This window comes from Nelumbo lutea, chromosome 4 (assembly GCF_056320005.1).
Source record: "Nelumbo lutea isolate HS-2025 chromosome 4, American lotus-T2T, whole genome shotgun sequence".
Taxonomy (NCBI): Eukaryota; Viridiplantae; Streptophyta; class Magnoliopsida; order Proteales; family Nelumbonaceae; genus Nelumbo; species Nelumbo lutea.
In genome coordinates this window covers 41,038,179-41,050,819 of record NC_142687.1, presented here as the reverse complement: position 1 = coordinate 41,050,819, position 12,641 = coordinate 41,038,179, and the positions used below count along the sequence as shown (strand labels likewise).

The window sequence follows — 12,641 nt, the reverse complement described above, 5'->3', positions numbered from 1 at the left end:
GGGTTTAATATATGTTTGACAACATTTTTCAGCATTTGGAGGTTGTGCTTGGAGGTTTAAACAAACAGGTAGGGATTTGCTACAACATTGGGAACATCTTCGTTGTCAATTGTGGGGAGATGTTCCTAATGTATGACTGCAAAGGTTGGTTAAGACATTGTTAGGACCGTATGTTGGTAGTTGATCCCAACTCTTACCGAACAACACCATGAGTGCCAAAAATCACTTTTTTCTAGTGTTTAGTGCTACTGAATGCCTCCTTAATGTAACTAATCTTTGTTTAATGAAAAAATAGAAAAAGAAAATGGGAATGAAGAAAAAGAAAAGAATTATAGAATCCTTGATGTATATATGTATGGACATATCTATGCATGTATGTGTATATTTATGTCTATTATAAATTATATATAATGCTTTGACATTTTGGAATATTATTTATTTGGTGAACAAATTAATTTTTTCATTATATGGCTTTTGATAATAGTTCCTAATTTTTGGAATTCTATTTTATGTTTTTATTTTATATGTTTACAGTTTTCTTTATTTACTTGATTTATATATGTGGGAAAATATACCTTGTTTATTTCGTTAGTATGTTTTAATTTACTTTCCAAGACAAAATAATTTATGAATGATTTCCAAAAATGTTATTGTAGCTTATCAACTTGCCTTAAATAAGGGTGTGTGTGTGTATAATCTCAACATAAATACAAATACATGCCTTAAGTTATAGGTAGAGCACATAAAAATTGTAGTTATTCAGTATGTTGTTTTCCTGTATATTTTGAAATATTATTTATTTCTTTACTAAATAGCTAATTTGTAAATCTATGTTTGATTTATTATGTCTCTTTTGATATGACTTGTATTTTATTATCACCATCATCATCATCATAATTGCCCAATTAATAATACTCTTTGTTTCAAGACCATTTTCTCTATTAGTATCAATAGGGGTTCCCATGGTTTGGTTAGCCAAACCATAGGCCTTTTTTTTCAAACCAAACTGGTGGTACCGGTTTTTGGAAAACTAGTAACTGAAACCAAACCGAAGCCAATTAGTTTACTGGTTGTTTGGTTTGATTAACCGTCGATTTGGTTCATCAGTTTTTCGGTTTTTCAAATTTCATAATATTACATATAATAAATATAAAATATTATATTTTATAAATACATATATATTCATTTATAATATATAGATAATATATATAATATAAATATATGTGTACTAGTCGGATTGGTTAACCTCCAGTTTTTTATATTGGTTAGCCAAAACCAAACCAATACCTTCAATTTTCCATAATACCAAATTGACCGGTTTGGTTAACTGGAATTTTTGGTTCGGTTCAGTTTTTCAATTTTTTGTGCTCTCCCCTAAGTACCAAACATCAATTTTAAGTATGTCGTTTCTTGTTTGGTGGAACAAATGGGATTATAGCCTTAAGTTGTTAGGGGTCATGATTCAAAGTATCGATGCCATAATATTGTATTCTATAAAGAACATATTACTTTTAAGAGTGACTGAAATGTTACTGAATAGGTTCAAACATTAATATATCCACCCTAATATATGTATTTGTAAATATCAAATTGAGAAAAACTTGTCATAATTGATGTTTGCATATTGCAAGTATCAAAAAACTATGAGGCTAGGCAGTTTGAGCATGTTCCTCACAGTTGTTTTTTTTTTTTTTTTTTTCAGACCTATGCCTCATAGCCATTTAAATTCATGTTTCTTAGTTGATAAAATAATAATACAAAATTGGGTTTTGTACTTTTGTTTTTATTCGTAGGACTAGGTAGACATAATATTGGTAAATTTCTCTTTGTTTTCCCTTAAATAAGAGATGTGATTTGTTTTTGTGTATTAGTGGCATAATTAATTTTAGTATAGATATTGGAATACAAAAATTTCAAATCTAACATCATAATATTGAAGGATCTACACTACAGAAAAAATGACTTTTAGTAGCAGTTAAAAGTATTATCAGCAGTTGACAAAATGTTGTTAAAAGAAGTGTCGCTAAAAGTTCTAACGGCGGTTTTCATGACTGCTGATAAAAACAAAAAAAAAAAAAGGCACTAAAAGCACTTTTATCAGCAGTTGTGATTGTCGTTAAAAGATGTACCGACTACCGCTATAAGTTTGACCAATGCTTTAGTGGCAGTTGTGACTACCTCTATATATATCTGTGTGTGTATAATATAAAATATATATATATATATATGTATATATATTTTTAGTTTATTTCTACTTTGCTTCAAATAACCTATATAACCCTTTTGCTTTCGTATGTTTGGACCACGTTACCACCCGATGATGAAAGCAAGCAAAAAATGGAATATGGAAAATCAGGAGGAAGTCTTAATGAAGTCTTTTTTGCAAGAGTTGATTTAAAAATGCAGAGAGACATTTTATTACATTCAGCTACTCTTTTGTAACTAAAATTCAATGGACATGTTATTTGAAGCAACAAAAAAGAATATATATACGTCCCTGTAACAAACTAACTCTTTTGTGTCTTTATAATCAACTTTTTCCAAGACCCAACCCTTGTTTTGCACAGAACCTCCTACTTTTACCTGGTAAATAACAAATATTGTCATTAATACACATTTAGTACTTTATTCAACAAATTTTCTTCTATATAAACACATGTTAGTTGATTTTGTGTATGTGTGGAAAGTTTCTTATCCATTTCAACATTAGTAATTTGTATGTACATTTTCATCTTCAACTGAGTTGATAATGTGTTCCATCCAAAGTGAGATCTCAAGGAAAACGTTGCAGTCCTTTATCACCATGGAAGACCACGTTTCGACCTCTTGCCCATTGAATACCTCAATTACAGGATCGTCTATCTTGACACCATCCTGATAAACAAATAAGAATAGACCAAACACATATTAGAGAGTGCAGTTATGATTTTCTTTTGATAAATAAAAGCACAAATACGATTATATTAATTGATTCCTTCCTATCAAAGAACAAAGTCTCTAACAATGGGAAAACCAATGGTGAAATGTGAATTGGACATAAAAATAAAACCTAGCATGTGTTTTGTTAGTGTACAAGTCTGAGTCTGAGAGTAATCACTTTATGAAAAACAGTTCCAAAGGTTAGGTCCTCATACATCACTCCCCTCCAAGACACCAGATAGCTAGGACCAACATTGGGTCTATATATAAAATAAAAGAAAAGAAAAATATATTAAAAGAAATGAGTTACATACAAAATGCTAGGGAGTATTAATCAATACTCAAAAACAAAACCAAAGGCTTAATGAAACAAAGGATCACCTTGATAACAAATACAAATAATAGAGTGAAAAAAAACACCCATGATCAATACCCACAACCATGGTCACAAGGTAGACAAAGCAAGCTAGATAAACAACAACAACCACAACAAAATACATGTTCACAAGTCAACCCAAAACCAAACCCCTAACCACCTTCTTTACCCAATGGACCACCTCCTGCCATCCTTTTATCCTTGTGTTTGCATTGATCTCTCCCGCTCTTTCAATATCCTAAAGACAGCCCATGCCACCTCCTAACCTTCAAGGAAGAACAAGCCTAAAGATTTGGATGTAGCAACCTCACAGTCCACCACCTGGTCTAACAAAAATGACTTATTTACCAGATAGACCTTAGCAAGTTGGAACTCCCCATTGTAACTATCAACCTCCTCTCAATCAACTGCCATTTAAAAGATTTGAAGCATAGATTTAAAATTACATAGTAATGGTGTATCTCACAAGTTCAACCTCTACAGATCATAGCTGTTAATACCATTTACTTACTTAGCTTTCTACTAGTCATCAGACTATTTCAGCATTGCAGTTGAAGCAGTCAATGTGGTAATCTTTACAAAATAGGCCCTCTCTTATTGACCCACATATATGCATGTTTATGCATACAAATACACTTCAGTGGATTTAAGAAAGGAGTCAAGTTCAATAAAACCTAACTCAGCCTACCCAACTATTTGGGAACAACTACATGAATGATGCCTTGCCTTTCTTCTCTATGAAGACTCATGTAAGAAGGGAACCAAATGATTGGTAGGAACAAGACAAGACTGCATATTGGACAACTAGTAAAGGACACTTCGGTAAAGCTTAAACAAGTTAGTGTTTAATGGCTAGCATATTTACTTCAATCTTTTCCTGGAAGAAACAAGATCTCTGGTGGTTAATGGCTAGGATATTGGTTGGGATGGAGTAGTTAGCAAATTCAGGTGTGTTGTAAACAACCAAAAAACAAAAACCAAAAAATTGTAAAAGTTAGAAAAGATCCCTAGGCTCTAAGCTAGGGAGTAGGCTGAAGACATTAAGTGTATTCATGTGTCAGTGTCACAACTAAATGATGAATTCTCATTTATATATCTCTATTTATTTAATAGAAAGGATTTTCTCCATTCTATTAAAAGTGCATCTAGTAATATGCCCAATAATATGGATATTTTAATAAAATTTATCTTTTATGCATGCATATGTCTTAACATTTTTCTTTTTATTTTCCTAAAATTGTGGGCATCCCAATGATCAAAATAGTAAAGTATTTATTACACTTCTGTTAGTGTTCTTCTAAGTAAAAGGATGAAACATGATTAATAAGAATTTTCTTCAAGAGACAACCCATAGAACAGGGTTAAATCTTCCTATTTATACTACTATTTGATCTGGACTAGGTCATGTTCTTATCTTTTCATGCACAGTTGAGCTTATGAACTTTGTAGAAGAACCAACTAAGACCAAAAGGCAAGCTTAGAAGAATGCTGCCATGGCAACTTTGTCTGCCCTGAAACAATGTAAGCTAGCAACTTTTACTTGATGGCTTCTAAATGTCCAACCAGAATCTGGTCTAAATTTGAGACCAATACAAAATTGGGTCTGATCTCGGTGGGCATGCGGGGGCTAGTAGCCTTAGGTCAAGATTTGCCAACAACACAACTTGACTTGAAAAGGGTAAAATGTATGCCAAAGTTTGGATGAGGCTATACGTATAATGTATGCCAAAGTTTATATGACACACAGGCTCTCCCAAATGGGCTCTAAATCACTTAACTTAAAGCTTTGAAATGGATTATTCTGTTATTTTTTAGGAGAATGGAGCCTTATGGCATAGAAGGGAGAAGTCTTTGTTACTATGTTGGCCCAACAAATTCTATCAAAATGCTAGGAAAACAAGAGGGCAATTATATGGTTTTATTATTTGTAAAAGTCCATTAGGAATTATCATTTGATGAAGATGAAAGATGATTGAAACTTTAGAGTATAACCACATCCTACCAAGAGGGTCTTGTAACGCTTAAAAGAACAGTTCTATTATATTAGTGTATTAGATATTGCATTTCCAATTTATTCATAAATGGGGAGTTTTCTTTAAGATTCAAAAAATATGCCATAATGCTTTCTTGTTTTTTATTTTAACTGGCCCTCCATTCAACTTACCCAAAACACTCATAGAGAGACCAGGCCCTTGTCTATAAGTATCCACATAACTTATAATATCTTCAATTCCTCAATTCTATAAATGTCCACAAAAATGGAATTACGTTTATCACAGATATAATCACTACAAGTCCTATATAGAAATATAAAATTCTAAGTAAATATAAAAAATGTTTAATCCCTTGAACAAGGATTAATAGCTTTCCAAGTTTCCATTAACAAGCCAATAGTTACTGAGAAATCCAACATAAATGGTAACATATTCTACAAAGTTTGTAGCAATATACTAATAGAAGATAGTGCAGCAACAATTTATAGTTATCTCAGAAAAAGCATGCTTACCTTAAATTCATATGCAGATATGGTACTGCGTATCATTCCACCAACATCATCAAGAGAATGAATTGAGTACTTTTTGTCACCAGCTTTATGATCAAGCTTATTACTGGAAGCTTTAACATTTGGATTAGCAGAAACCTAGGAAGACTATTCCAAAACATAGTGTAGTTTTTAAAATAAAACCCATAAATGAAGAAAAAACCAAATTGTGGCTATGTAGTGGAAAAAAAGGAAAAAACACAAAAAAAAATGTCAACAAAGGAATGAATCAAGTATCTAATACATGATATGATGATAAAGTTCTATATCACCTTAAGAACAAGGAATACAATCATTTGATCAAAGTTCACAAGAAAGTCCACAAGAAAATAGACTAAAGACAAGTTACTCTTATTGAATGGAGAAGCATTACTATGTCTCCTGCCCCAAGATTAAACATGGTTCTGGTTCCCTTATCAAAGAAACATATATAAATAAACAAATAAGAAGATAGACCAAACCACAAAAGAAGAGAGTATCAGCAGAAACCTACAACCAAACCACTATAAATATGTGAACAAAACTTGTTTCATTTTAATACAAATAACCAAGCCTTTTACAAGTGTTTATTAGAAAATATAAGCAAGTCTAATTGAACTTTAGAGCAATAACACATGACCTACCAACTCAATCAATTCAGCTTGTCATTACCATTCCTCTCTTAAGAATGTTGTATATAGTTTGTAAATTATTGATTTATAGATCTATATTCATAACCATATGCATTGTTTATCTGTTATTCTCTAAGTTGGATTTTCACAGGGCTTTCATAAGAGATACAAAACCTTGAGGTTTTGGTCTAATTTCCCTGAAAGTGCTAGCAACAAAGTGGTTTTCCCACATCTTGGAGGACCAAGCAACAAAGTCATCCTACAACCCAGACAAGCCTATACTAGTGTTACTTGGATAATACTACGAATTCTTCTTGTATGGCTTAAGAAAATGCTGAAAGGGATAGCTTGCTGGAGCTCTTTGAAATTCATATGAAATTGAATTATTTACCAGATAATCCTTGTATAATGATGAAAATCTAAGGTACACACAATGGTAGATTGTAGAAAGAAGTTATCAATAAAGAAACACTATGACTGTTTTATATGTAGGCAGGTAGGATCCACAATTTATGTGATTCACCAAGGGGATATATTAAAACAAAAAACTAGAGTGAAATGGACAATCATAACCATCTTTCTTATTAATGTATTTGACATCTAGAAATATTAGTCATGGTGTAGAAATAGTCTAAAGAATGGCAAAACTTATCTTTTGGAACAACAATTTCTTTAACAAAAGTTGAAGGAAAAAGGCAATTAGTCCTTAAAAAGACACTAATAGCCACACAACCGTACCCCAGAAAGTACATATATATGTGATAATTCCTTTCTAATTATTCACTAAAAGTTAAAAGAAGCTTTTCTACCTACCTTCTAGGCCTGATTACTAACATCTTTGAGGATGTTTATCTTGGCTTCTTGATGATTTGAACCTAACAATTTTGAGAAGACCTGTCCAATAGAAGATTCCAATACTTTAGAAAAAGCATAAGCATGCAACAACTTGACAAAGTTGCCAAAAACTGCAAAAGAAAAGATGCAAAGAATATAGATCTTGTATTTACTCTTTATCTTGCATAGAAGTCCTGTACTCCTATTACTTTTTTAAAGAAAATAAAATTTTTTATTTGTGGAGTACACCGTATACCATGATATGAATATATTTCTGATTCTAAGTTGACACATTTCAAACCTCTCCTTGAATCAAAATTACACTATTTTAACCATCTAAGGGGATTATAAAAATAGGAACTTTACCAGTATTGATATTACCTAGTTGTTTTTGTCCAGGGCATTGTTCATAGCAGTAAAGCATTCTTCCATTTCTTCTGTAGGAAATTAAACAATTGAAGTCAAGGATAAAGAAATCCAGCCTAGGGTCTGATGAAACAACTAAGAAGTCAGAATCTCCCAAATCTGATGGTGCCCTGTACAGAAGAGAGGAGATTCAACCAAGAATTTTGAGAAGCAATAAGAAAGAATTTCTAAATCAAGGAGAGATGTTTCTCATGCTCAACTCCATAATTATCCAAGTTTGTTGGGCATTGCCTTCTTTTATTGTTCTTCTTCCTTGGGCCCATTATTATTACTTAACCAATTCTGCTTTTCATATGTAATTAAGAATCTTAAGCTAGGAAGCAATAAAGTATGTAAATTAGATATGCTTCCAAAATCAAGTTTTGCTTTGAGTGGAATCAAGCGAGCAGGGATGATTTTGTAATTAAAAAAGATCAAATGTAAAATATGGAGTAGATCTTTGTTTTCTTTGTATATTTTCTTGTTCTCTAAAGGACAACGGACCAAAGTGCACTATATAATTATTTAATTCTTACAAGTGGCTCCACAAATTTTGGATAAAGTCACAATAACAAAACTCTAGACAAGCACCATCCACTCAATAACGCTTACTGGGAATGCTCCTTACATCTACTATTTATAGTTCAATCTCTTCGAATATGTTATTCAAGGACTAGGGGAGCAGTTGAAGCCAATAGGCCATACGGCATGCAACCGATATTGATGCATCTTGATTCTTTTAGCTTCGAATTCTCTTGCACTAGAATATGTAGAGGTGTTAAAGCCAACTACCGGTTTGAGCGCATAGTTTTGAAAAGTTCACTTGTACTAAGGATTGGATCCTGAGCAGCAGAAGCTCGGATTATGAACACCATATACCATGACATGAATATTAAGTAATTGGGTTCAATTGACAATAAATCCCAGCCACTTGAATCCCATACTTATAGAAATTTAAGAAAATTTAGAAAAAAAAATTTAAGAAGATAACACCATATTCATCAAGAAATTCAAATAAACCAAACATGGTTGATAATGATAATGAATCACGCAATTTTAGTATTAAACTAAACAAACGATGAAGTTTTCCTCCTAGCAACAACATAAACGACAAAAGTTCAATCCTAAAAAGGAGGATAACTATATCCTAGGTCATGTTGGCTTTCAATCTTACCTTTTATCGGTGATGAATGAACAATGCTACATAAGGAAATTAACTCGAGCTTCATACCCATCTCCCACTTTTTACTGCACTCTAATGGTCTGTTTGGTTTGCGGGAAAGGAAAGGGATGGCAAGAATATTGGTGGAATATTCCACCTTTCCTATGTTTGTTATGATAGAATCTCAAGAAAATAAAGATATGCGGGTTCCCAAAAGTTAGACTGCGGGGTCACACCAAAATGGTGAGACCCCACTGAGAAGAGAAAATTGTATCAGTTGCATGATAAAACCTATTGTCTATCAGACTACCAACACTCCAGTCACTCGTCTTCTACTTGCGCATCCTCCAACGATGAGCTCACCGATGACGTTCCCTATAGTTTATTCCAAGTGTAAGTATAGATCCAACTTCCTCTCATGTTTCCCATTATTATTTTTTTTTTATCATTTTCATTCACTTCTATTGAAAGCTTCTCCATCGACCTCTCGACATCTTGACCCTTCAACCATGGTTGGCTAGACGACTTTTTTCATCGCTGACAAGTAGAGAGAAGCCATCCCTTCTCCTGGTCTAGTGTGTTAGCGTCTGGTTTAACCCTATTGTTACAGATTTGGAAAAAATCCATGTTATTGTTACGGGTCTAGAAAAATCCCTTATTCTGATCTGGTGCATTAGTGACGATGAGTATAAAGAAGCCATCCATGTGCGTTAGCGCCTGGTTTAACAAATGGTGCTTTAGATCTTGTGTGAATACATGCGGAGTTGGATATGGTAGGACTATATTTTGGAGTTGGATACCATTTTGCTCAAATCAAACATCCTACAAAATTTTTACATCAACCAAACACTAGAAAGCAAATTGTATGGGATAATAGGTCTCAACAAACAAACACAGGCATCCAAATTGAGAAAATAAAATTGTCCTTTCTCATCTCATCCTTTTATCATCCCATCCCTTCTCAGCAACCAAATGGACCATAAGCTTTCAAGTGAAGGACATCAAAGCTGGTGGTTGGATCAGATCAGAGAGAGATGCCATTGTCGATGTCGTCACTAGTGAGAACTCAGCAATGGTCGATTGAGAGAGATGGGGGACAACAATAATACGAAGGTAATGGCTGAACATGGTAATGGCTGAACATGGAGTCTTAAAGTGCTACAAACAGTATTCTCTTTTGTACCAAGGAGAAAGCAAAATTAATTCTCCAGACCCTCTATTGCATTCCACAATGGTATGTCCTCCTACAATGGCTTGACTACTAATTTTGATCCTACATGGTATCTTGATAGTGGAGCTACTCATCACATGACTCTAGATGCTAACAATCTAAAGAAAATTCTGATTTTTTTGGTATGGATCAAGTAAAAATTGGTAATGGAGAAGGTTTGGCAATTAAGAGTATTGGTTCATCTTCTCTAACTTGTGATCAACATCAATTTAAATTGAAAAAAAAATATCATGTTCATGCTTTGACAAAGAATTTAATTTATGTTAGCAAATTTACAAGAGGTAATGATTTGGTGTTTAAATTTCACCAGGATTTCTTTTTATTTAAGGATCATACGGGGGAGAATTTTAATTAGAGGACCAAATAGAGATGGAATTTATTAGTTTTTGGGCACTACTGGTGACAAAAGGAATTCAACTAAAGTTTTTGTTGGAGAAAAAGCTTCTCTTCAGAGTCATCATCAACTTGGACATGCTTCTCTAAAAATTGTTAAATTAGTGAATTCTAAAATTGGTTTGCCTTATTTTGGAACTATCAATGAAAATTTTGTGTGAGGCTTGTTAATTAGGCAAAGCCCATCATTTAAGTTTGTTTGTTTCTTCCAGTACTATTTCACAATCTTTGGAATTAATTTACTCTAATGTGTGGGGACTTGCCCTAGTTTTGTCTACAAAAGGTTGTCGCTATTTTGTCATGTTTATTGATGCATATTTAAAATTCTCTTGGATTTATCCTCTTGAAAGAAAATAAGATGTTTTTAATACTTTTTTTTAAATTCAAGAGGCATGCTGAAAATATGTTCTCTACTAAAATAAAAATGTTTCAAAGTGATTGGGGCGGTGAATAACGTATGTTATCTCAACTTTTGGACAATGACAATGAAGGAATTTTGCATCGAGTGAGTTGTCCTCATACTCATGAGCAGAGCAGTAGTGCTGAAAGAAAAACCAACATACTATTGAGTCCACTCTCTCTACTGGCATCCTCTTCTCTCCCCAAATCAGGTTGAAGCAATAAAACTACAATTTTTCTCATTAACTGGTTGCCTACATAGGCCCTTGGTAATATCTCTCCATATGAAAAATTATTTGGGCGAGTACCTAATTATTCCGTGTTATGGAGTTTTGGTTGTCTTCGATATCCTCTTATTCGACCATACAAGCATAAAATATATTATAGGTATGTTCGTTGCATTTTCATTAGTTACAGTTCTTATCATAAAAGGTATAGGTGTTATAATCCAATTACTTCACAAGAAATGATTTCCAAACATGTTTTTGATGATAGATAATTTCCTCGGATTTCCTAAGATATTTCATCTTTTGGACATCTAGATTCGACACCAATTTCCTTGCTACCTGTAACCATAGTTACTGGCATAGAGGTGACTTCTCTTTCTCTCTCTCTAATACTGCTATTACTTCTCCCAATAAACATGATACTTCTTTGGGTCTTTCTTCTTCTATTGATGTTCCTACTGATGGTTCTTTATCTTATAGTGTCATTCAAGCAGAACTGCCACCTCAGAGGACGTGGTTGATTCAGGATATTCTTGACACTACACTTATTGTTCCTCCTTCATCGGGACGAACTCATTCTATGGCCACTCCTTCTATGTTTGCTCGCCACTCTCATGCTATGGTTGTTGCACGGTATCCTCTTCCTAAAGGACTTCGGGTAGATAATAGTGCTTGTGATGTGGAACCTTCTACCTATTCTCAGGCGTTCAAGTCTACTCACTGGCATTCTATGATGGCCTCTAAGTTTCATGCTCTTCTCCAAAATCGTACATGGCAACTTGTTCTTTATGATCCCACTATGAATGTTATTGGCTTTAAGTGGTTTTATAAAATCATAAGAAAACTTAACAATTCTATAGAGTATAAAACTAGATTAGTTGCTCAAGGTTTTTCTCAGGTTCGTTGCGTCGATATTATTGATACATTTAGTCTAGTCGTTAAATTGGGAACTATTCGTATGGTACTATCTTTAGCCATGTCACATGGATGGACATCAAACAATTAGATGTTCACAAATGCCTTTTTGAATGGTTTTATTCATGAATATATATGTATGTATGTATGTATGTATGTATGTATGCATCAACCTCATGGTTTTGAGGATTAGATTTGTCTAGATTATATTTGCAAGTTAAATAAAGCTCTTTATGACTTCGTCAGGCTCCTAATGCATGGTCCTCTCGGCTTAATAAAAGAATTAGCAGATTACATGATCTTGGCTTTAGAGGCTCTCAGTGTGATCCATCTCTTTTTATCTATCACAAAGCCAATATTTCTCTCTATATTTTGGTATATGTTGATGATATTATTGTTACTAGTTCTTTTGCTTCTCATGTCCCTTAGCTTATTATGGATTTGTCTCGTAGTTTTTCTCTTAAGGATCTTGGCTCTCTTCACTATTTCCTTGGTGTAGAAGTACATCGAGACAAGAATGGGTTGTTTTTCTCTCAACGACGCTATATTCTTGATCTTTTATAGAAGATCAATCTTGTAGCTTCTAAGCCATTATCTACACCTATGGCACCTACATCCATATTGTTG

General features: G+C 33.3%; 1 long non-coding RNA gene across 2 annotated transcripts; it reads left to right on the top strand.

The window, feature by feature from the left end:
* The first annotated feature begins 9,070 nt into the window (after positions 1-9,070).
* On the top strand, positions 9,071-12,203 carry LOC148855387 (uncharacterized). Of its 2 annotated transcripts, XR_016112485.1 has the most exons (5): positions 9,076-9,242; positions 9,815-10,083; positions 10,965-11,259; positions 11,368-11,464; positions 11,580-12,203. It is a non-coding gene; the product is annotated as an uncharacterized LOC148855387 (long non-coding RNA). The 2 variants fall into 2 exon arrangements; XR_016112486.1 differs by lacking the exon at positions 10,965-11,259 and having other exon boundaries at positions 9,071-9,242.
* The last annotated feature ends 438 nt before the right edge of the window (positions 12,204-12,641 follow it).